This window comes from Carya illinoinensis, chromosome 8 (assembly GCF_018687715.1).
Source record: "Carya illinoinensis cultivar Pawnee chromosome 8, C.illinoinensisPawnee_v1, whole genome shotgun sequence".
Lineage (NCBI taxonomy): Eukaryota > Viridiplantae > Streptophyta > Magnoliopsida > Fagales > Juglandaceae > Carya > Carya illinoinensis.
In genome coordinates, this window is record NC_056759.1 from 29,209,665 (window position 1) to 29,237,071 (window position 27,407).

Sequence of the window (27,407 nt, forward strand, 5' to 3'; positions counted from 1 at the left end):
GTTAATCCCAAAGCAAACCTAAAATAGGACATCATAGGTAATAGATCAACCGTTTGAAGCAAGACACAAAAAAAGATAAATTGCAAAGAGATCCACATATTATATGTGATGAGTATCTCAAAAGATACAAATTTGTCAAAAAGTTATAATGAACATAATTTTACAAATGAGCATTACGCAAAGCAACTGGGGAACAAGTCATAGCTTAACTTATATGGTCAGACAATATAGGGGCAATGAAAATTAAGAGGGAAAGAAATGAAATAGGGTTTTAGTTATTGGGTGAAAACGGTGTCGTTTCACATTTGTTTGTTTCTGGGTTGGGTATAAGCAGGTCTTGGGCTTAGCAAATAGGCTAGCTAGACTTCTATAGATTAGTTTGATCTTTCAAAGAAATCTGAGTTATGAAAACAACAATTCTCAATTTCTCATGTAATAAAGATCCACACATCTTTTGGATTCACAGGGCAATTCCTTTGACACAAGATCAAGCTTGGTGAGTGCTGCATACTTGGATGAGACATTCAACTATCGCCCTTTGCCAAGCTGTTCTCTTGTAGTGTAACAAAAAATAGTAATTGCCTTGTGACTCTAAAGTATTTTTTGGATTACATGAATCCTAGCTATCATTATATTTAAGGTCAAATCCTACTTTTTGATCCCTTAACAAATTATTTTCTTTGGTTTTACAAGAGGAGTGCCGAAGCAGGGAAATCAGTCTTTCAATGCCCATCTCTTCTTCAACTTATAACTTCTGCAACAATGTTGAGCAAAAGCACTGACACATTTTGCACTTCTATTTCCTCTGTGCATAAGTCTGTTAGTAGACCATGTTATACCTGCAAAATATATCTTTCTGAAGTCACTGTGGCATTCATTACAGGACACATTATTGATAAGTGTTGCAAAGTTCTTTATTTTCATTCTAATTTCAAGTTTTCAGGAAACAAGAACGAACGACAATGGCCAAAATAGCTGGCTCCTAAGTTGTCACATGTAATTTTGTGAAAGAAAGAAAGTGTTCATGTAATGCTACTAATAAGTGTTCATGTAATGCTACTAATTGAGAATACTTGATGATTCCAAGTTTTTATCATTGGAATAATCTAACTGTCATTCTTTTCTTCAGTCTCCACTTTCCTGTCCTTCACACTCTCAACTTCTTGAGCAGTACTCTGCCTCTCGTTTTCTTTTCTTCTCTCTGTTTCACTCTTTTTGGCATTAGCTTCTTCGTTTTCTTTCCTTTTCACTTTGAGGAATTCGATTAAGTCCTTGAGTACGATAGGCTCGTCATTCTTAAGGAGTTGCTCAGCCACGTCAGCAGGGGTTACAAGAGTGGTTTAAATGGACTCCAAAATCTCCTCAAATAGTTCGTGATCCTTGATCCCCAGATAATTAGCAGCCAGAAGTCTAAATCCACAAAGGGTGCAGTAGGATATGTGAACGTGGATGTCCATGTGTCCCAGCCGCAGCAGTGCCAGGTTGAGCTTATCTTTGTTGTTTGTCGTGAAGATGATTCGCTCGTCGCCACAACTCGACCAAAGCCCATCAATGAAATTGAAAGGCTGGACAATGTTACCTATTGCAAAAGAGAGAGACATAAGAATACCAAAAAATGATTGGTATGGTCATTGTGAAAGAAACAAATTCACGAGGCGAAATAGTTATTGGCCATTGATCCATTACATGACCAACTCATTGTGTAGATGCTCAAATTCTAGAATTTGAAATTCTCATGATAATCTAAAGACATATGTTAACCATGATGCATAAGCGGAAATTAACTGAAGAGAAAAATTATTAGAAAGGGACCAAACAAACAAATTTTGAGATGCCTAAATCAAGCTCCTATGCATATCTGTGTCTCATGCATGACTACAAAATGTTTGTCAATATTCATGCAACTTGCAACCACAAGAAATCGGCGAAGTATTGAGCTTTTCTTTGGAGTCACTTGACATAATTTGTAATGTAGATTATGTAACTAATTCATTAAAAAATATTTTATGGTCGATGATAATAAATTAGATTAAATTTATATTATTAACTTATATAATTACTACATAAAAATAATATATTAAATTATTAAAAATATTTTTAAAATATCAATATGAGTTTGGTCCAGTTCAGTCTAAAATTTATAAATTGAGAGATTGAACCGAATGGTTTCAATCCACAGTTTTTTATACCAAGACTGACTGGTCTAAAATTCAAACCGGTCTAGTCTTCGGTCCGGTCAGTTATTCCGGTCTAGACCGACCGGCTTACACTCCTAGGTGTAGCAATGAGAAAAGTAAGACTATTTCATGTATTTTGTGATGAGACCTAGTTGTGAATTTCCCATGGTTTTAACAACTGCTGCTGCATGGGAGTAATCTACTACGTGGGAGTATTCTACAGAGGAGTGTTTTATGAGGGCTAGATGGATGAAGCACCTGCATTAGACACTAAGGTACCAAAAGATTTTTCCAAATCTGTATTTATGAAACCTATTTGATTTGAGTCTTCAATTATTTCTTTTCCTTTCCTTGATTCCATAGACTGCATGGGTTGTGCTGGTTGCTCTGAAATTTCCATTCCGCCGCTTGTACTCGAATCATTGTTCATTGCATTGAGGGTAAAAGGAGTTGTGTAAGATGGATAGATTAATGCAGCAGAAATATCCATTTGTGAACACTGAGTGCTTAAGGTAGCTGAAGGTTAAGCCCTTGTGTATTGTGTGAATTATCATCATCTTCTGCACTAGTCCCCAGATTTGTTTTTTTAATCTTTTTAAATATTTAATAAAAAAAATTTACAACATCATTAATCACTAAGTAAAAAAAAACTGTCGAGACTGATTTTTAAAATCGCTATTGATCCATACATTTTCCAAAACATATCTCAAAATCTTTTCCTTTCAAATATATTAGACTTTAATGATATCACTTTTGTTCTGTATTAGTCATTCTTTTTCAATTAATTAGGCCCCATTTAGAATTTGAATTTTAGACTAATTTTATACTAAGTCTAATATTCAAACACCAAACTTTCAAATTATTAAATCCATCTTAACTCAACACCTTTTTATACGTAATTTCCAATAAATACATTTAAGTTAATCTTAATATCTGAACACATTTAAGCTTATCTTAGGTGGGCTCTACAAAACTCATACCACCATCTCAACTTCTACTATTTATAAAAAAACTAATCTCATATGAACTCAGCTCAAAATTTAAACAGTCGTGACTCTCTTTGTTTGGAGAAATTATAGAATATATTGGAAAAACCAACCTGTTTTTGCTGGGGTTGGTTTGAATATGACATTAGGGCTGATTTTGCAGATCAGTCCTGAAGCTTAATGGTACAATCAATATCCTCCACCACCAGAATCGACCGGTTTGCCATTGCAATGAGTAATCTCCTCGGATCCTAGTTGTGCTGAACCGTCAGCTCCAAATCATAGATGTCATAGTTTAGATAATTCGCCATTGGAGCGATCATGCTCGATTTCCAGGTACCCGGAGGACTGTACAACAAGTACCCTCTCTTCCAAGCCTTCCCAACCTTCCTGTAATAATCTTTCCTCTTCAAAAACCTTTCAAGATCTCTGAGAATGAAGCTCTTGATCTTGGAGTCCATTGCGAGCGTGTCGAACGTCGAGGGGTGAACGAGGTTCTTGCCAGTCCACACATCCGCAAGATTTGTGTACATACTGTCGTAGGTCGTCGTGAAGATCCTCAGGGTCTTGCTCTCTTGCTTTATTGACTTGGCTTCCTTCACAATGTAGGGTAAGTAAGAAGTCAACACGATGTCTTTGTGCTTCCTGTGAAAACTAAGTTGGAACGATCGGAGCTCAGAACGCAGGGTGGAGTTGAGGTCGTGACAATTGTGGAAGCTCTTGGATTCGGCTTGGCGACCGATCAAAACCCAGTAGAATTTAACCCCATTAAAGACTTCCGAGATCTCATCGTTGCTTTCCATGGAGATCGTAAAGTTGTCTTCTTGCTCGGCTTTGTTGACCTTGAGTCTGTGCATGTTGGGTGAGATTTTGGTGCCCAAGTAAATCTTGGCGGCCTCATAGATTTGGTTGTTGACGAGGCTGTCGAATTCTTCGATGACCATGGTGACCTGGGACGAGAAGCGGCTGAAGAAGGCTCAGATGCAGGAGAAGAAGTAGTTTTGGATTTCATAGGGCAAGAAGTCTTGAGCAATGGACCGTGCGAGCATCACAGAGGCAGCGACAGAGCCCGCGGCGGAGAGAACATTCTTTGTTGTGGCCAGTTTTCTTTCACCAGAGGAAGAGTCCGCCTTGGTTTAGGACGTACGTGAAAAAGCTTGCAATCAATAGGGTTTAAATTGGCACTACAACAAATATGGCTTTTAGTGACAGATTATAAATAGTGACGGTTTCCAAACTGTGACTAAAACGTATTTACTGTGACGGTTTGTGAGAACTGTCACTAAATGTTGGGCAAGAATTTCAAAACGTTCGGACGTTTCCCATAATACGTTCGAACGTCACAGTAACGTTCGAATGTTATGTATATTTACGTGCGAACGTAAAAAAATTAGCGCGAACGTTCGAACGTTTTAACTATTTACGTGCGAACGTGAATATATTAGCGCCAATGTTCGAACGTTAATGTGATAAAGTTCGAACGTTATATGTAAAATTACATAAATTAACCATAATATATATTTTTTTTAATAGTAAGGTTGAGTAACGTTATATTAAAAAAAAATTAAGAGTAGAAATTAAGCTACACAATACATACATTAAATATTTGTGTCCATTACATATGTCGAAAATAAAAAACGTTCGAATGATAAATTTTTACAAATCACTTTCAGAACTGCTGGTTTACAAAAGATCGAAACTCCTCAGTCAATGTCTCAACCTTATTGTTTAGCACATCTACATGATGTGCAAGATGTGCGACAGCCTGATCTATATGTGCAATCTGTCTATCGATCTGTCGGTCTATATGCGCCTTCATATCTGTCATCATTGTATCAACCCAAGCAGGTCGCACATTCCCAGGAGATGTAACTCCCGGCTGCTGACTAGTACTCGCCGACGGGCGAGCAACATCGGCCCCAGACTCAGTCGGGGGAACAAGATCTGGCGTAGGACCAGACTGACGCCGAGCTGAACCTCTCCCCTGTCCAATGCTCCGGCGGTGTGTGGTTATGTCGATAGGGCTCATCTAGTTTATCACCATCTCCTCCACCTGGAGTGGCACTCCCCGGGCTAGTAATAAGCGGCTGATGATGACTCCGTACGGGAGATTATCCGTGGTAACGATGCTGGCCTCGTAACGGATCCGCTCAAATATAACAAGGGGCAAGTCAATGGACTCACCACGTGCCAAGCCAATCAGGAACTGTGCACGAGCCCGACTGAATGTGCTCTTATGTGCCACCGGGTCTACATTTGTTGCAACAAAAATGTGCAACATGCGAAAGAAAGGCAGCAGCTGATTCTGGCTGAAGGAGTTCGGCCTATCGAGCTTTGTGCGGTCCGTGCCAGTGAGGATGTAGAAATCCTGGTCCCGCTCATCGTCACCAACCTCAGCAGCAATAGGATCGCCCTCGGGTCGATCTTCTTCATGACTGGGCATAAACTCAACAGGGCCCGAAGATGAAGCAGAAGCAGCTGGATCTGCCTCGAATATGCCCGGGGAAAATGCAGCTGCTATGTCATCAGCCTGAGCAGCTGTCGACTCAGGTAGCATACGCGGAATCTGGAGCAAGTCGGCGAGAACATCCGCCGAGAACTGAAACTGTACACCGCGTACACTGAGAGTATGGGATGATGCATCGTTAGGCATGGTGGCCATCCCAATGTAAAACTCTCGAACCATTGTGGGGTAAATCTTTCCCCTCAATGTGCATATGGGGCCCCAGCCTCTGGTGACGAAGACGTCTCTCAGCGTCTTTCGCTCCCAGCTGAGCTCATCAAACTCATTAATGAGAATTTCTCGTTCCCCCATAACAATTCGTGCCCCCAGTCGAGCGATGTCCGGATTGCCTCCATCCCTCCCTCGCTTCCTTGTCGTCATATACTGAGCCATATCCTGAAAATAAAAAAAAATATATAAGTTATAACATTTTAAAAAAATGATTATAATCACAGATACATACGTATTATGACATATATGGATTATACTAAAAATTAAAATATCATCCTTATAAATTTACATAATTTTGCGAGTAAAACTTTTAAAGAAACTCACTTTTTCAATATATAAAATAATAATACCTAAAAGAAACAATATAAAAAAATTTTATATTGTAAACGTTCGAACGTTAATACAATGTACGTTCGCACGTTAAAATACGTCCGAATATACAAAGATGAAATGTTCGGACGTTTTTATCGAACGTTTCATTCAAACGTTCGATAAAAACGTGCGAATAAGTTCATTACGTCCGAACGTATTACCTAAACGTTCGGACGTAATGAATTTGAATCGTCATACGTTAGGACGTTCTTACTAGCCGAAGAAGACCAACGGATTACGTTAGAACGTTTTATCCAACGTTACGTTAAAGCGTTGGATAAAAACGTTCGCACGTAAAACTAATACGTTCGCACGTAACAATATAACGTGCAAACGTATTGAATACAAAAGGTCACACGTTCGGACGTTGTGTCGTGACGTCCGAACGTTACGACACGGAATCGCTGAGTCGACTCAGCCATTACCAAAAGCTTCGAAACGCATGTTTCGAAGCCACAAACAACCAAAATATGAATTTCAAAAGATGGGAAATGTTTCTACGGTCCTATTCTATCATTTTACTGCGAATGGTGGCCGGAAATGCAAGTTTTATAACCGGGCTACGGTGGGTTTCGAATTTTTGAAACCCACCGATTAAAAGCAAGGAAATAGAAGAGGGAGAGGGCACATTACCTTTTAGTGACGGTTGCGGTGGCGGATGGCGACGGTTGCGGCGGCGTGCGTGGCGGAGAGGATGAGAGAGTTTGAGTTTCCGGACCGGTTTCGTACAAGTTATGGCCTGGAAACCGTCGTGCCTGGCCTTATATACAGTTAACGTCCGAACGTTAATTAATTAACATTCGGACGTTAACTCCACATGCGAACGTTATGTATATCACGTTCGGACTTAAAATCATACGTGCGAACGTCAATCGAAACGTCCGAACGTTTTGGTTATAACATTCGAACGTTGTTACACTATATATTATATTATATATATTATATAATATATATAATGTAATATATATTATATTACCTATATATTACTATATAATATGATATATAATATATAATATTATATATTATATAATGTATAATATTATATACGTATAATATACGTATATTATATACTATATAGTGTTATACTATATAGTATATAGTATATTACACTTATGTTCTATATAGTGTATACTATATAGTGTTATAGTGTATGTAGTTTTAATACGTATATAGTGTTATATACGTATTATTGAAACCGTTATTATATAGTATATATTATATAGCACTTTATAATGTTAATATATATAGTATATATTATATAGTAGTATTATATAGTTATTTATATATCCAATACTATAGTGTATATACTATAGTATCTATATAATAACTATAGTATATTATATAGTAATTATATAGTCTATAATATATATATAGTATATACATATAAAGTATATGTATAGTATACTAAGTATTACACTATATTTGTAGTATATATACTATATTATATACAAGTAGTATATATAACATAGTACTAGTACTATATTATATCTATAATATATTTACTATATAATATATTATACGATATTATATAGTTATTATATATAGATAACATACTATATAATACTTATACTATATTATAGACTATAATATAGATAATATAGTATATAATACTTATACTATATTATAGACTATAATATAGATAATATATTATATAATATTTATACTACATTAGTATATAACTATATTACTTTAATATAGTTATTAGATATACTATATTAAAGTATACTATACTAGGATAATATACAATTTTTCCAATATAATATATTATAATATACTTGTTATAACTATAATATATAATAAGTATATTATATATTATAGTTATAATATAATATATATTTTATATATATTATATTTATATAAAGTAATAATATATATATAGTACATTCTTATATAATATTTATGTTATATATTATATAATTGGTACAAATTATATATTAATTAATATTGTATAATTTATAATTTAATATATAAGTATATTATGAGGAATATACTAAATATATAATATGTAAATAATAATATTAACGTTCGAACTTAAATTCTGACGTTCGGACGTTATAATAAATTCGGAGGGAAATTTCCCGCTTAAACCAAATTTGCACAGTACGTTCTAACGTACTATTTTAACGTTCGAACGTTACTGACGAATACGTTGGATGGACGTACATACGTGCGAACGTACTGTATAATTATTGGGCGGGATAATTTTACGTTCGAACGTTAATGAATAAATGTTCGCACGTAAAATGAAACGTTCGGACGTTCATTAATGAACGTCCGAACGTTAATTGCATAACAAGCAGAAAATAAAACTTTCACGCACGGGAAAGCAGATTCATTTCTGCTTTCCTCCGTGCGTGTTAGAGTGAGAGACAGAGAGAGTTTTAGAGAGACGGAATGCTAAAGGAAGTGGAAAGTAGTGGGGAGAGAGAGAGTTTTAGAGAGAGGAAGAGAAGAAGTGGAGGGTTATAGTGAGTATATGTTTGCAAAGGTATTTTTTTAAGCATTAAGGTAAATGGTTTTTCTCATTTTTTATTTGTAATATACATGATAATTATCAATGTTTTATTTCATATATATTTAACTAACTAGTATTGTGTATTTTTTGAAGGATCATTTGTTGTGAATTGTTGAGAAGTTGTGATTTTTGAAGAAGAATTTATTTAAAGCACAAGGTATATATACTAAACTCTATTGTTATATTTTATTGTGGATATAAGTTGTGATTAAGTTTGTGTTGTTTGGATGAATTAAAAAGAAAAATTATTGTTATTGAATATGTTTATTCTTAATGTGATAATGTTTTAGTATAGTGTATGTTTTTGAATAATAATTATTTGTTAGTTTATGTGTCTATTTTAGTAATTTGTTGTTATAAAAGAATATATATAACAATTTATTTAATAAATAAATTGTTATATTATTTGTGTAAGAATAACAATTTTGGTATATAATTTATTGGATGATCATAATTATAAATTATAATATTACAATTATAACTATTATATATATAATTAGTTAAATAACTAATATAATAAATTATCACATGACCCTAAGTATCAATTATAAGGCATAACTATTTAGTAACTATATTAAAAAATCGTATTACTAAAATTATAATATAAATAAGTATTATAAAATAATAATACTTATTTATCTAATAGCTCAATAATCCTAAATATTTTATCTAATAATATATAGTATAGAGTATATTAGTATTAATCCATAATAATAATTATCATGTAATGTATAGTATAAAAAAATGATTAATAAGAAATAGATAAGTAATTATAATAATAGTTACTTATTTAATAACTATATTTTATTATAATAATTATAATAATTTTGGCAATAATAGTAATAATTATATAATAACTGATATTGTTTAAGTGTTATCAATAATAATTTTGGCAATAATAGTAATAATTATATAATAAGTGTTATTAGTAAGTTATATTTGTAATTATAAGATATTTTATAGTAGTGTTATATATTATATAGCTGATAAATGACATATAATATAATAAATAAGGAATTATATAAGTCTACAAATAATTTCTAAGTGTTATCAATCATTAATAATATAAATATTATTAGTACATCGGTATAATTCAAACAATGTGCGCTAATTTATTGTTGACTTTTTTGTTAGATATTGTATAACATTGCATAAATAACCTTAGACCCGTTTGGGAATTAGTGTACATTTAGGTGTACATTAATTCCTGAATTGTCCAGTGTGGACAGTTTGAGATTATATTATCTGTATTGCACATAAACGTTATTCATACTTTGAACGTTTAGTATGAAATTTCGGTGTCTTCCTCATTTGTTCTTTGGGTATACTGTTCTTAGGGTCATAATCCCTATATGTGAACATGTATACTTGGAGAACTATGGGGAAGTGCTGCCGAAATTTTTACTAACATTCAAAGTAGTAGAGTGACGAGAATTGTGCAATATGGAGAATATAATCTCGAATGGGATAGGACCAACTACCTTGAGAAAGAGTACTTTGAACATGATGTATCATGACATGCATGTGTATTTAACTTTACCTTAATTACTAAAAAATTAGATGTTTTTAGAAATGGATAAAAGTTGGATGCGTCTACGCGATAGACTTGGAAAAGATTACATACCCTATGCGCGTGGAGTAAGGGCTTTCATTGATTTTGCAAAGGCGTCTGCTGATAGTCGTGGTTACATTAAGTGTCCATGTCGAGGTTGTAAAAATTTGTGTGCGATCGGATTGGATGAAGCTGAAAGTCATATATTTGTGAATGGTATGGATTTGGGCTATACTCGATGGGTACTGCATGGTGAGCCGTATGCTGAATCAGCGGATGACTTATTCAGTCAGCGGGAAAATTTGCACAACGTGGATGATGATTATGAGCGAGATGAGATGGAGGAGATGTTGAGTGACATTGGAGCTGGGATGTTTATGGATGAGGTTGACGACAATGGCTCAAGTGGGCGACGGAATGATTCAGATAATTTTCCAGAAATGTGGGAAGATGCAAAGCATGAGCTTTATCCAGGTTGTACAAAACATTCTAAAATGTCGTTTATTGTGCGGTTGCTTCACATAAAATCATTGTGTGGAATGTCAACCAAAGCAATTAACATGGTATTAGACTTATTTAATGAAGTACTTCCCGAAGGATCTGCATTGCCGAAGAACTTTTATGAAGCGAAACAGTTGAGAAAGGGATTAGGATTTGAGTATAAGTCCATACATGCGTGCAAGAATGATTGTGTTTTATTTTGGAATGAGAACGAGGAGAAACAAGCATGTCCTGTATGCGGAGAGTCGAGGTGGAAGGATAAGAAAAGCGTTCCGGTTAAAGTATTGCGATATTTCCCATTGAAACCCCGGTTGCAAAGATTATACATGTGTAAGAAAATAGCTCACGATATGAAGTGGCACAAAGAGAAAAGAGTTCAAAATGATGGATTTATGAGGCACCCTGCTGACTCACTTGCGTGGCAATCTTTCGATAATCAGTATCCAGAGTTTGGGATAGAAGCAAGGAACGTGCGTCTCGGACTCACAACTGATGGATTCAACCATTTTGGAAATATGAGTACAAGTTATAGCACTTGGCCTGTAGTGTTGATTCCGTACAATCTTCCACCATGGAGGTGCATGAAGGCGCCCAACTTTTTGTTAACTTTGCTTATCCCCGGCCCGAGATCACCTGGGAATGACATTGACGTATATTTGCAGCCGTTGATTGAAGAGTTGAAAGAGTTATGGGAAGCAGGCGTCAGAACTTATGATGCATCCACATCAACAACTTTTCAGATGCATGCTGCGGTAATGTGGACGATAAATGACTTTCCGGCATATGGGAATCTTTCTGGCTGGAGTACTAAAGGAAAGTTAGCGTGTCCGACGTGTAATAAAGAAACTACTAGTGAGTGGTTAAAATATTCTCAAAAGTTGTGTTTCATGGGTCATCGACGTTATCTACCAACTAATCATGCATGGAGAACAGAATCCGCTAAGTTTGATGGACGCGTAGAAGATAGAATTGCACCAAATGAGTTGTCTGGGGAAGAGATCCTGGAACAATTGGTACATGTGGCAGCGAACAATTTTGGCAAAGGTCGGGGAAAGAACATGAGAAAACGAGGCGTAGCAGAATTGAATTGGACAAAGCGTAGTATTTTTTTTGAGTTGCCGTATTGGTCGTCCTGCATGTTGCGACATAGTTTGGATGTAATGCATATTGAGAAGAATATTTGTGATAATATACTGGGTACATTGATGAGCATCAATAAAAAGACGAAAGATACGATTAAGACAAGGAAAGATCTTGAGAGAATGGGAATTAAACATAATTTGCATTTACGAGTGGATGGTGAGAGGGTGGTCATGCCGCATGCATGTTTTACAATGACAAGGGAGGAGAGGATGGACTTCTGCAAATGGTTGCAAGGTGTGAAGTTGCCAGATGGTTATGCTTCAAATATCAGTAGATGCGTAAGTCATGATGACTGGAAAATTGGTGGATTGAAAAGTCATGACTGTCACGTATTTTTACAGAAGTTATTACCGGTGGGAATTCGTGGGAAGCTAACATCTCCTGTACGTGTTGCCATAACTGAACTGTGTATGTTTTTTAAGGATTTGTGTGCTCGGGTAGTGAAGCGAGATATGCTGCAGAAACTGGAAGAAGACATTGCTACTATACTATGTAAATTTGAGCAAATCTTTCCACCGTCATTTTTTGATGTCATGGTCCATTTAGCAATACATTTACCTCGGGAGATCATGTTGGGTGGACCAGTACAGTTCCGTTGGATGTATCCAGTTGAAAGATATTTAGGTCGACTGAAGCGCACTGTTGGGAATAAAGCCAGAGCTGAGGGTTCAATAGCAGAGGCCTATATACACGATGAATGGTTAACATTTTGCTCTTTATATCTTCGTGGTGTTGAGACACGATTTATTCGTCAAGAACGAAATGCTGATCTTGCTGCTCCGCCTTCTCGTGAGCTATCAGTGTTTTCTCAGAATGTACGACCTTTGGGTGCACAAACGGGTTACGATTTACTTGATACAGAGTTGGGTAAAGTTCGGTGGTACGTACTAAATAATTGTCAGGAGATTGATCACTATCTCAGGTATGTCGTTGTATAAGGTTTAAATAATTCTAAAGATTATATACAACTTTAACTATTGTTATGTAAAATAATATGATAATATATACTATACAGTGAGCACATGGACAAACTTAAGATGGAAGGCGTCGAGGATATAGTGGCAAGACACGAGTCAGAATTTTCTAGATGGTTTGAACAATGTGTATGAACTAAACTCTATACTATATGTTACATGATGAAAGTTTTAACTCTAGCTAATATTTAATAAATGACATTATTTAAATTGTTAGATATTGGAACAACGTGCTCGTGATCCCGAATTAGTCTCTTTTGAATTGTATGCATTGGCCCGTGGTCCATCAAACAGAGCACTTCAATACACTGCATGCACAGTTCGAGGTTATAGATTCCATACTCTGGACCGTGAACGTAATAGAAAAACTCAAAACTGTGGTGTCTTGGTCGAGGGGAGTCATGGAACAGATGATATTGATTATTATGGTGTCATTCGTGATATTATCGGATTGAAATATCTGGGTGGGTCTATAACATATGTCTTCAAATGTGATTGGTGGGATCTAGGCGGTGGTCGGGATTCAATATATAGGGATAATCATTTTACGAGTGTCAATACTGCATCTAAATGGTACGAAGATGATCCATTCGTACTGGCTTGTCAAGCTACTCAAATCTATTACTTGATTGATCCAATGAAAAGTGCTGATGAAGATAGTGGAGAGATAACTTGGCGAGTTGTACAAAAATTTGTCCCTCGAAATATATATGAAGTAGGAACGAGTGCAGATTACGATAATAGTGGAGATGAAGATGACACTCTAAATGTAGAGGCCTACCAGGAAGATGGAGGAGGGGGTATTAACTTATTTGTTGACCTCGGTGCACTCGAGTTGCTCCCCTTATGTAGAGATGACGTCCCACTCATCCATCTCGACCCGTCTTCATTAAATTATCACTCAATTGAAGAAAGTGAGAAAAGTACAGAAGAAGAGTCAGAAGAAGAAGACGAACAAGAATCCGGGGGGGAAGTGGATAAGGATGACGAACAAGAGCTTGATGATGATGACGAAGATGTTATACAGAGACATTCTGAAACAAACATGGAAAATAAATCCGAAGATGAAGACTAAAAGTACTAAAAAGTTTATTCATATACAGCCATTATAGAATTTTATAATAAATATAAATTTATTCTAATAATATTTTTTTCTTATATATAATCATTTCCAAGTATGCCGCCAAAAAGACAAAGGAGAAATGTGCCTCCTCCACCGAGTCCAAGTCCTGAACCCATTGAGGACTCCCCACCTGAGGAGTCTGTTCCCGAAGATGAAGTTAACATTACAGAGAACGATGCACAGTCGACACCTACCGGTAAGGAATGTTTACGTTAATACTATATATACTTGAAGATGTTTGTTTCAATAAATAATATATATAACCTTCAAAATTATACTATCATTTATTAGTTGATGAACAATTGGCTCGTCGCGGTCGTGGCTATACACGCGGCATCTCACTTGAGAAAAATCGAAGGCATGGTAAATTGAAAATCACAATTCCTGATAATTCCACTGGAGGAGTGAATGATAGTGCAGCAGCGCTTTCCTCCTATATTGGCACAGTAATTCGAGCTTACGCTCCATTTTATGTGTGCTCCTGGAGAGATGTGCCGAATGAGATTAAGGAACACATTCGGAGTCGTGTGCTGGTGAGTTTACTTATTATATCATTTTTTTCACCTACATTAGTTTATTATATTTTTAACGTTCCTAATTTATAATTAGGATGAATTTGACCTCGACTTTGGTCGTAGCGAGGATTTGAGAACTGTGAATGAGTTAATGGCTACACTATTCCGACGTCACAAGGGACGATGTCACGACCATTTCAAAAAATTTGAGACGTTTGAAGAGGCTGCACAGTCCCCTTTCCAGCAGATGAAATTAGATGACTGGATAAAGTGTTGTGATCTTTTTGCCTCTCCAGAATATCAGGTATTCTAGAATTATTTTCTAGAATTATTTACATTTATATTTGTTGTTTATATTATATGTATGTACATATATTACAATTAACGGTGAGAATTATTTTTGTAGCACTTAAGTTCTACAAATGCAAATAATAGATCTGCTCTGACTATTCACCATCGTGCTGGTTCAAGATCATTCCATCGTCTTGCTGAAAAAATGGTAATTAATAAACGTAATAATTCATATTTTTTCTTATTATTCTTTTATATAAGTACTAATATTGTCTTTTTCAAATTGCTAATGTCATTTTCTTAGAAACGTGATGATCCTGAAAACTTTTCCCTCATTCATGTCTATGCTGCTGCTCACACTAATGAGCATAGTGAGTGGATGGATCCTGCAGCTGCAATTAATTATGTAAGCGGTGTTCCTTTTGTTGAATAAATTATGTAACATGTGATTAAATTATTTTTTATTTGTATTTCTTTTAATATGTTACTTATTGTGTGTTTTGATCTCTCAAACTGCAGGGAAAAATGATGGAGATGCAGTCAGCTTCTGGGGATTCCTCTCCTAGTGACTTGGACATTTTTTCACAGGTGCTTGGGCCCAACTCTAGTATGGCAAGAGGTTTGGGACGATCTTTCAAGCATTCCGGTTCATCTTCCTCAACCTCATCGACATCACAAATTAATAATCTTACCAAAGATTTAGAAGCTGCACGACGCGAGAATGAGTATATGTGGTCTAGACAGCAAGAGTTGGAGTCCCTCTTAGAGCGACAGTCTCATTTAGAGACGCGTTTGCAGGACCAACAAAGAGAACATGAGGAAAGAATCCGTAGTGAGGTCCAAGAGCAAGTGCAGCGGGAGATGATGCTGCAAATGGACCGTGTTATGTCATTGCAACAGAATCGTGTTGGGCGAGGAAAGAAAAAGAAATGAATCTTATTTCTGTATTACGTTTTTTACATCTAATTTGAAAACAGTTTCAAACAATATTGGTTGTGAAATATGTACTGTAATGTGAAACAATTGGTTTGTTTATTAAGTGGATGAGTTTAGCATTTCTGATATGTACGTTCGAATGTAAAAAAAATACGTTTCAACAGTATTAAACGTTCGAAAATACGTTCGAACGTAACCTTACAAAATAGTAACAAAACGTTCGAACGTTTAACCCAATTTAAAAAAGCGTTCGAATGTCAAAAAAGTTTAACTTTACAAACATCCGAACGTACTATTTACGTTCGAACTCTACTCACTTAACATTCGAATTAACGTCCGAACATCATGATACAAACGTTCGGACATTATTTCATTTTCGTTGGATTCGAGATTCGAACGTAACGTTCGCATGTATAAACGTTCGAACGTTTACATTATACGTCCGAACTATAATCAACTAACGTTAGCTTTTCTCATTCGGATGTCAGCTCCTCCTTTTTACGTTCGAACGTATAATTTTAAGTTCGAACGTTATATTCTGTGACGGATTCTAACCGTCACAGAAAATCATACGTTCGAACGTTATTTCAAACGGCACATCTCCAACCGTCACTAAAAATATTTTTAGTGACGCTTGTACAGTAAACTGTCACCAAATGTAATCCGTGACGCACATTACGTGACAGTTGTTGTGACGGTCAGAAACCGTCACTAAATATATTTCGTGACGTTTTTTGCATTTCTTGTGACAGTTTCATCTGTCACTAAAACCTATTTTTGTTGTAGTGTGGGTGGGTGTGTGGAGATGATCTTGTGCTTGACATGCGAGTCTTCAAAGAATTTAATCCCATGAGGGTGCTGATGGCTTTATCATAGCATGAGAAACTACGCTTGTTTTAAAGGTTTAAATTGTTTAAAAGTTTAAACTAAAAGAAAAAGATAGATTTTATTATTTATTTTATATTTTAACACTCTCCTTTATGTATAGGTTAGTCTCCTTCAATGAGTGACCCAACATTTAGAATATTTAATTAAATGGAGTAGAGTATAGAGTTAGTTTTCAAACTTAAAATTTCTGCTCTGATATCATATGAAATTACCTATTGTTCTAAAATTTTAAGTTAAAGGAAAGAAGTAGATTTTATTATTTATTTTATATTTTCACATAGCCTAATTCAATTAATTAATTCATAAGTTATAATACGACATAAATATCTTTAAAATTTTTTTATCAAAATTGAAGTACTGGAAAGATTAATGGTTGTCATTAACAACTGATCGGTGCAAAACTGCAAATGCACAGTATCGTAGTTTTATAATAAAGTGATAAGAAGAGTATCGTCCTCATGGATTGGTACCCTACTTTTGCCAAATACCAAAATGATACTAATCTCAATTTTATCTAGAAGAATCACTAAAATTTTTGAAGTTGCAAATTAAACTAAGATCAACTCAAAGAGAAATACGCAAAGGCAATAAAACTGACGTTCGAAGATTAAATTAATAGGAAAAAAACTTCTAGAAAATTGATTTTACCTAATTCTTCACTATGCTTTTCTCATCCAGCTAATTTAATTTAATTCTTTTTGTTCATTAGCAAATCTCTAATTCATCCAACAGCCTCTTTCGATAGTCAATTAAAAATTATTCTTGTTCATCAATTAACACAAGAATATGCAAATTAATAAAGCAAGAAAGCAATAAGACCAATAATTTAATTACTACATAGGTTCATACAAGTTTTTCGATCTCTATACTTTCCTATGCTGAAATATTCAAGATCTATCCTATGATTCCCTCTTAGGATTGCAAATGCTGAAATACTTTCGATTGCAAATCACAAGATTAAATATCATCTAATCAATGACGAGTTAATTAGAAGTAATAAACTTAGAATAAATCAGATAAACAAAGAGAGAATTGCCTTAAATTAGAATAGACAATCAAGCATAGTTCGAAACTAGGTTACATCATTTTCTTAGAATAAATAAAATTTAACTCATGCTAGAAATGGAATTCAACATAAACGAATTCACCATAATTGTTATGAGAATATTGGAAGAAAATAAACGCTAAAAAATACTTATCGCAGCCGCAACTCGTCTTCAAAAACTCAAGGAAATATTTCAATGCTTTTCTCCCTTCTGTGCTCGTGTATGATTCCAAAACATATGATTTGAATCCTTTTAGCTGTGTTTTTCTGTCCCAAAAAATGTTCTCCAGTCAAAAGGTACGGCCATAGAGTGAAAAATCACTTTTATATGGTGTGACGGCAGAAGACCCTAGATCTGTCAAAATACGATGTTCGCTCGAGCGGGGTGTCGAGCGCACATCGAGCGTTTGACTCAGCCCGATTTTGCTCGAGCGGCCAATATCTCCGCTCGAGCGATCTTTGTTTTCTAGCAACCCGCTCGAGCTCACTGTCGAGCGGCAATCGAGCGTTTGAATCTGCTTGAATTCGCTCGAGCGGAGGCTTGTAAAATCTGCAATACGAAATTTTGCAAGTCATCAAATACCCCCAAACTTACAACTTTGTTTGTCCTCAAACAAAAAGAAAAGCAAAGGATAGTTTAGGTAATATCAACTCGACCCCAAAGAGAAGTATCATCACTCACCAAGCTTTTATGAATTTAGATTTCATCATTAGTATCTTACTCTTTTAACATCAAAGATAGCAAGAAAATCAATAAAAAATTTTACAATTCGTCAAGCAAGTGTTAGGCATTTACTTCAACCTAAAGCTAAGACCTTGAGTGTGTGTGTGATATAGTCAATTTAACCTCAAACCACCTGCAAACTCAGATAAAAGTAGAACAACTAAAATCAAAAGAATTCTCCCAAAACTTAACCCCATAAGTCCAGTTTTTAGAAATCATCTCCACTAATGTAGTCAACACCAAAAATCAGAAATCAATAGCTCTTCAATAAGATTGTAATGATAGGCCACAGGGTGAGGGTTAAGAAAGAACTGGATATGGAAAATCAAAGCAAAATGAAAAAATACTTAATGAAAAGAACACTAAAAGAGATACCCACATGATTAAAATCATAGCTCTTTCTTGGCAATATGCTCATACTTGTGGTATTATTGTTACCGTAATCACTGAAGCAATACCAACAATTCCTTTAACAAAATCTGAGGTGATACATACTCCGCTTAGTGACTTCTTTTTCTTTTGTTTTTTGTTTTTTTTTTGTTCTTTTTGTTTTACTATCTTTCTTCTTCTTTGATCGAACAGAGAGAGCAAACATAATACAGTTCATCATGAAACAAATTTTTTCTTTTAAATGTAACTCTCCACCAAAGTATTTTATCAAACTATCAAAGGTAAATTCATTGTTTTTCAGGCATAGAGCGGGCATGGTTTATGTAGTTAAAAGAATAAATAAAGGTTTATGAAAGCTCAACGGGGTTGACTATGGAAACACACCATGTAATGATGGCATGATATTTAGGACGGCTGGGAAAGATTTTTGGTTATGCCAAAGAAATGCCTAGATCATTTCTCTAACATTTGGTCTCAACTACGATTTTGCCTCAATGACCCATCAACGGATTCTAAAGCAAAGCAAAATCGAACTTCCCTCTTTCAATTAATTCAACTTCTTCTCTTCATAAGCAAATGGAATAAGAGAAAAACGATTATGTGCTCAATTATGTTCAAGGTCAAAGATTTAAACCAAAGTAACCACAAAACTCCACTTGACATAAAAGAAATTTTTGAAAATTTTTCTCAAAACCATCTTTAATCACAAATTTCATAGTCATAGAGAATTAAATCTTACTCCAATGCATGCTTGGTAAGAGAATCAGACAACCCATCAACAACCCAAAACTTAGAAAATAGGATCAAATGACTATAGGAGTTTACACCCCCAAACTTAAACTAAACAATGTCCTCATTGTAATGCAAAAGTAAAAAGGATTGAAGAAATAAAAGGAACTTCCCTGGTTTCATGATGAATCTTTCGTAGTTTAAAATTTTTCAGCTCTTTATTCATGTTAAATAAACCTGCATCAAAAATCAAATTATTAAAACTAAATAAATAAAGATAATAAAATAAATGAAAGATAGATCTATGGGTTGCCTCCCATAAGCGCTTGTTTTAAAGTCTACAGCCAGATTTTTCAATTTTCATCAATTAGGATCTCCAAGAGGAATAAATGCATAGTTCCTCTCCACTTGTTCTTCATAATAGTGCTTCAATCTCTGACCATTAACTTTGAAAATATTCCCTGTCTTGTCCTTTAAATCTACTGCTCCAAAAGAGAAAATTTCATGAATTGTATAAGGACCTATCCATCTTGATTTTAACTTTCCTGGGAAGAGTTTGAGTCGTGAATTGAAGAGTAAAACTTGTTGTCCTGGTGCAAACTCTAGCCTAAGAATCTGTTTGTCATGCCACTTCTTTGTCCTTTATTTATAGATCTTTGCATTTTCATATGCATCATTCCGGAACTCTTCCATCTCATTCAATTGAAGAAGTCATTTTTCACCTGCTGCCTTCAAATCAAAGTTAAACCTTTTTACAGCCCAATAAGCTCTATGCTCCAACTCCACAGGAAGATGACATGCCTTTCCAAACACTAATCGGTATGGAGACATCCCGATAGGTGTTTTAAAGGCTGTACGGTATGCCCACAAAGCATCATCAAGCTTCTTCGCCCAATCCTTTCTATTGGTTTTGACCATCTTTTCAAGGATGTTCTTGATTTCTCTATTTGAAATTTCAGCTTGGCCATTAGTTTGAGGATGGTAAGCAAGTGCTATCTTGTGCTTTACACCATATTTAGAAAGAAGATTATCAAACAACTTGTTGCAAAAGTGAGTCCCTTCATCACTAATAATAGCTCGTAGAGTGTCAAATTTTGTGAATATATTCTTGTGCAGAAATTTGAGCACTACTTTTGCATCATTTGTTGTTATAGCAATTGCTTCCACTCATTTTGACACATAGTCAACTGTTAATAAGATATAAGCAAAACCAAAAGAAGGAGGAAAATGCCCCATAAAATCTATTCCCCAAACATCAAACAACTCAAATTCTAAAATACCTTTCAGTGGTAACTCATAACGCCTTACAATATTCCCCATACGTTGGCACTGGTCACAAGTTTTCACCAAAGTGTAACTATCACGAAAAATAGAAGGCCAAAAGAATCCACTTTAAAGTACCTTAACTGCTGTACGGGTGGCTCCAAAGTGTCCTCCATATGATGAGGAATGGCAATGATGGAGGATGTCTTGCATATCTTCTTCCGGCACACATCTTCGAATGATTTGATCTGGGCATCTTTTAAACAACAAAGGCTCATCCCAAAGATAATAATTCACATCATGCAAAAACTTGCGTTGATGGTAAGTAAGATCAGGTGGTAAAACTTTACAAGCTAGGTAGTTAACAATATCAGCATACCACGGAAGCTTGAACTCACATGCAAATAACTGCTCATCAGGGAATGCCTCTTGGACCACTGAATCTGGTCTTTCTTCCTCTTGCTCAAACCAAGAGAGATGGCCAGCCACTAAATTTTTACTTCCTTTCTTATCTCGAATCTCCAAATCAAATTCTTGAAGAAGGAGGATCCAACGAATTAGCCTCGGCTTAGCATCCTTCTTGCCAAACAAATAGCGAAGTGCTGCATGATCAGTGAACACTATCACCTTTGTACCAATGAGGTAAGACCGAAATTTATCACAAGCAAACACCACAGCAAGTGATTGAGCTGAAATATTGCATGTTTTAACTATTTAAAACCAATGTATTTTAAATTCCTCATGACATTATTATTGGTTTTAGATGAAAAAATAGTTAATAAGCATAAATACGAGTTATGATTTTTAATTGATTGATATCATGTTTATACTTAATTTTATAACTATGATTTAATGGGACAATATTTCCTCACATATATAGTCAATTTTTTATAATCTACTTTTTTTTTAATTTACTTTTGAGTGTTATTTCTTTTTTCTTATTTTCAGCTTAAATAAAATTCAAATGGGATTCGGTTGAAACTTTTGATCAAAAGTGCATATTAATTGAGAGGAATGAAGAGAAGAAAAGAAGCGATGTAGTTGGACAACTGAAAAGTAGATAAAATGAAGAATTCGGTGGTTATTTTCTTTATTTGATTATTCAAGATGCATGTGATCTTTATGGTTGAACGAAAATCATGGAGGCTTGAGAATTTTTGATAGTGCAACATTAAAGTCATACAAGGGGGCTGAATTACGACAAAAGTGAAAAGGGAAAAATGAATTTTCGGTGGGAGTGTGAATGTAATTGGGCGGCAGATTGTTGTTATTTGACTTAACTTTCACGTGAGAATCAAATATTCGATGTCGGTTGGTGCAACTAAAGTGTGGTGCAACTAAAGTGGACTTGATTCAATCCTTTGAAAGTGTGGTAGTGTCAAGGAGAATAAAATAAATATGTTTGTGGCTGGACGGTAGAAAAAAAGGGAAGAGAAGAGATAGGAGAGTGGGTGAGCAAAGGAGCCGTGTAGGAGTTTTCAACCAATGGAGACGTGCGGAATTTTATTGTACTGAAAAGTATTTATTGAAGTTTGGCACCGATGTGAGGCAGCAGTATATATATATATATATATATATAGATTGCTGAACGAGAAAAGGCTAGGGGGAAGCCCCCTCCTAGCTGGAGTGAGACTGGCTGGGGGAGGGAAGACGTGGAGAGAGAAAAAAGGTGAGTAGGAATTGAATTAGTTGGGGAAGGGAGTGTCGGTGAGAGGCACGTCCAGACCGGCTTAATTTTTTGAAAAGAAGGAAATTGAGCACCTTGGGGAAGCCTGGACGTGAACGGAAACGGAAAAAAAGAGAGGAGCGTGTTGTTTCTTTTTCATTCGGGTGAGAGAGCTGGACTTTTAGCTCTAATTTTAGAGGAAAGAAACAGAACAGCTGCAGGGTAAGAACTTAAACGAAGAGGTGAACTTGGATTGAATGGATGCTAGTTTCAGAGTGAAAACCAGAGCGCCTGGGCAGTTTGACGCTGGACAAAAAGCTGAGAAGACAGTACACATGCAGAAGCTTCAGACTGGAGTTTCTTGGCTGCACTGAAAATGCGTAGAGGAAGGACTTACGTTGGACTTTCAGTTCTGTTTGGAGAGCAAAGAGGCAGAGAGCTGAAACGGAGAGGTTATTACGGAAAGAAAAAAAAAAGGAGCAACTCATGAGAAGGAGAAACTCACACTGGTCTCTACGTGAACGGAAACACAAAAAAAATATAGGGAAGCAAAGGCACAGCTGAGACATACACAGTGGGTTCATTTTTGTTTGGAACGTTGGGTGAACCAGGGACTATTGTGTGGGCAGTTTGGAGATGAGTTTTTCTTTGGTCTGCAGCTGGAGAGTAGTAGACGGGGAGAATTTACTTTGTTTATTTTAATGGTTGGTGAGGCTAATCTGGTCGTGGGAGCTGGAGAACGCTGCATTAGAAGGAGCTGGTTTGACATGAACGGACGTATAAATTGGAGTTCTCGATATCAGGACGTGAGCTACTTGCTGGACATAACATGCAATGGAAAAGGTAGCTAGGACACCAAATGGAGAGGGAGTTTTAACTTTTATTTTATTTTCTTTTCTTTTCAGTTTTATGTTATTGTGTGGTTTCATTGTATTTTATTTTAATTTTATCCTGAACAATATTTTTATAGCACTTGTGATGAATATGGTTGGCTAAATTTTCATACTAAGGTTAGAGGTGAAGTTTAATGATTTAAATATTATTTTCAGATCCACGTAAAATTTATTCTGCGAGCTTGATCGATTGAAGGATTTTATTATTGGATATTTTGATTATCTATATACTCATCTTGATTCATTGTGATTTCTGAATACAGTGAATGCTTGAGGAATCCCTGTGGTATTCAAATAGATTTGTAAATGTTTTAATCATCAATCGTTCACGCTCAATTATAAGCGACTATTTTTCTTGATCTTAAATGCTAAATCTTCCAATTAAATGGAATCATTATTCTAGTTTAATTGAAGTAAATCGATCGGAAACAATATCATAAATTATTAAACGGATCCTCGAAACCTTAGTCTTTCCCCATATCAATTCATTTTATCATTTTAGTTTGATTCAGTTATTTTATCAATCTTCATTTGATTGCACGTTTCTTTTAGTAATTTCATTTCATTGTCTGAATTTATTTTCTTTATCACAAAAGTCAATCCCTGTGGATTCAATCCTGTAAGATATTACAACACCTGTATACTTGCAGGTAAAACTGCACTAAATTTTTGGTTCATTAATTTGAGTAAGAGTTTAGGCGCAACAAGTTTTTGGCGCCGTTGCTGGGGATAGCAACATGTGATAATTAAAAAAAAAAAAAAAAATAGTTTAGTAATCTTTTGCTAATTTTCTCTTATTTTTTTTTAGGTTCGATTTTTGTTATTTTGACGGGAAAGAGATCAAGTAACATTGCTCCCATATTCATATCAATTGGAACATAAAGTTTATTGGGCAATCAAGCAATCTAATTTTGATGTGGATAAAGCTTGCTCTCTTCGTAAGTTTTAGCTTAATGAGTTAGAGGAAATCAGGAATGAAACTTACGAAAACTCTCGCATTGCCAAGGAGAGAATGAAAATTTTTCATGACAAAAATATTTTTCAAAAATCTTTTGAGCCTTTCCAAAAAGTTTTGTTGTATAATTCAAGGCTTCATTTGTTTCCTGGCAAGTTTCAATCCCGATGGATTGGTCCATTTATTGTAAAAACTGTTTATCCTTTTGGGGCTATTGAGATAGAAAATCTAGAAAATGGTAATGTTTTTAAAGTTAATGGACAAAGGTTGAAACCATTTTTGGATGATTTTACTCCAGAGGTTGAGTCCACTACTCTGGAGAATCCTGCTTATCAGAATTAGTTTCTGATTCCTCATTGTATATACCGTATTTGTTTGTTTTGTTTTTCTTTCTTTTGCTTTTTGTGTTTTTAACTTTGACAGAAATCTACTCCTTATGTGCGCTTGAGTATCTCAGGTGAATTCTTTCCTCTCTGTTTAATCATTTTCGTCTCAATATATGTTCTACAGTGTTTATCTTGCTCCAATTCATGCTTGTATAGCATACATTATCGAACATTCAATTGCTAAACATTGAGGACAATGTCAAATTTAGTTGGGGGAGGGTTTTCTGTTGAAAATTTATTAATATTTAAAAAAAAAATTGTGAGGTGCATTGAAACATAAACACACACTACCGGCATGTTTGTTAGATTTGAGTATCTTGGTGGAGTAGTTGAGCGGAATTATTTTGTGAAGATTTATTTTCAACCTTAAGCATAGAACATGACTTATGATGCATCATATTTTGTTGAGAAGTGACTTGAAACATCGGGATGTGATATTTACAAAAATGAGAATTAGTATGATTTATATAGAATGAAGGGCAAGTTTTGAAAGAACATTTTGTACATGCTTACACTTGTAGTGTTCCTCATTAATGTTCATTGATTTAAAATAGGAAAAGTAAACTGTAGGACTACCGAGCCTTATGAAAAAAAAAATTAAAAAAAAAAATCATGTAATTTTTCCTGAATAAAGCACTAAAAACAGTTACCCAAAACTTTGGGGGTTGAATGTTCAACCTTTAAACAGAGTTGGCGTGAAAACTGCTAGTCCCTTAGGCTTTGAGGTAGTTAGAATCAATAATGATTAATCTTAAGGTTGAAATATCCTATGATAAATCATGCTTATTAGTGAGGAACACACACAAGTTTAGCCACACACACATATCCGAGTTCTAAGATATTTGCCCTAATTCTATGTGAACAATTGTTGAGACTTTCCTTGTGGATACAACTCCTGGTATTGAGTAGTCACGAATCGATTTTCTTGTGAGAATTCAGAATTATGTTTGATTGTTTTTGTTTGAATTTCAAGTTTTATGCAATGTTCATCTCAATTAATTTTTCACTATTTTGCTCAAGGATTAGCAAAAAGCTAGTTGGGGGGTGTGATTGAGTTGAAATATTGTATGTTTTAACTATTTAAAACCAATGTATTTTAAATTCCTCATGACATTATTATTGGTTTTAGATGAAAAAATAGTTAATAAGCATAAATACGAGTTGTGATTTTTAATTGATTGATATCATGTTTATTCTTAATTTTATAACTATGATTTAATGGGACAATATTTCCTCACATATATAGTCTATTTTTGATAATCTATTTTTCTTTTAATTTACTTTTGAGTGTTATTTCTTTTTTCTTATTTTCAGCTTAAATAAAATTCAAATGGGATTCGGTTGAAACTTTTGATCAAAAATGCATATTAATTGAGAGGAATGAAGAGAAGAAAAGAAGCGATGTAGTTGGACAACTGAAAAGTAGATAAAATGAAGAATTCGATGGTTATTTTCTTTATTTGATTATTCAAGATGCATGTGATCTTTATAGTTGAACGAAAATCATGGAGGCTTGAGAATTTTTGATAGTGCAACATTAAAGTCATACAAGGGGGCTGAATTACAGCAAAAGTGAAAAGAGAAAAATGAATTTTCGGTGGGAATGTGAATGTAATTGGGCGGCAGCTTGTTGTTATTTGACTTAACTTTCACGTGAGAATCAAATATTCGATGTCGGTTGGTGCAACTAAAGTGTGGTGCAGCTAAAGTGGACTTGATTCAATCCTTTGAAAGTGTGGTAGTGTCAAGCAGAATAAAATAAATATGTTTGTGGCTGGACGGTAGAAAAAAAGGGAAGAGAAGAGATAGGAGAGTGGGTGAGCAAAGGAGCCGTGTAGGAATTTTCAACCAATGGAGACGTGCGGAATTTTATTATGCTGAAAAGTATTAATTGAAGTTTGGCACCGACGTGAGGCTTGGCACCGACGTGAGGCAGCTGTATATATATATATATATATATTGCTGAACAAGAAAAGGCTAGGGGGAAGCCCCCTCCTAGCTGGAGTGAGACTGGCTGGGGGAGGGAAGACATGGAGAGAGAGAAGAGGTGAGTAGGAATTGAATTAGTTGGGGAAGGGAGTGTCGGTGAGACGCATGTCCAGACCGGCTTAATTTTTCGGAAAGAAGGAAACTGAGCACCTGGGGGAAGCCTGGACATGAACGGAAACGGAAAAAAAGAGAGGAGCGTGTTGTTTCTTTTTCATTCGGGTGAGAGAGCTGGACTTTCAGCTCTAATTTTAGAGGAAAGAAACAGAACAGTTGCAGGGTAAGAACTTAAACGAAGAGGTGAAGTTGGATTGAATGCATGCTAGTTCCGGAGTGAAAACCAGAGCGCCTGGGCAGTTTGACGCTGGACGAAAAGCTGAGAAGACGATACACATGCAAAAGCTTCAGACTGGAGTTTCTTGGCTGCACTGAAAATACGTAGAGGAAGGACTTATGTTGGACTTTCAGTTCTGGTTGGAGAGCAAAGAGGCAGAGAGCTGAAACGGAGAGGTTATTACTGAAAGAAAGAAAAAAAAGGAGCAACTCATGAGAAGGAGAAACTCACACTGGTCTCTACGTGAACGGAAACACAAAAAAAATAGAGGGAAGCGAAGGCACAGCTGAGACATACACGGTGGGTTCATTTTCATTTGGAACGTTGGA

General features: G+C 35.3%; 1 pseudogene; it reads right to left on the bottom strand.

Moving 5' to 3' along the window:
* Positions 1-1,106: 1,106 nt before the first annotated feature.
* Positions 1,107-26,916, bottom strand: LOC122274582 (annotated as a pseudogene).
* Between the last annotated feature and the right edge of the window lie 491 nt (positions 26,917-27,407).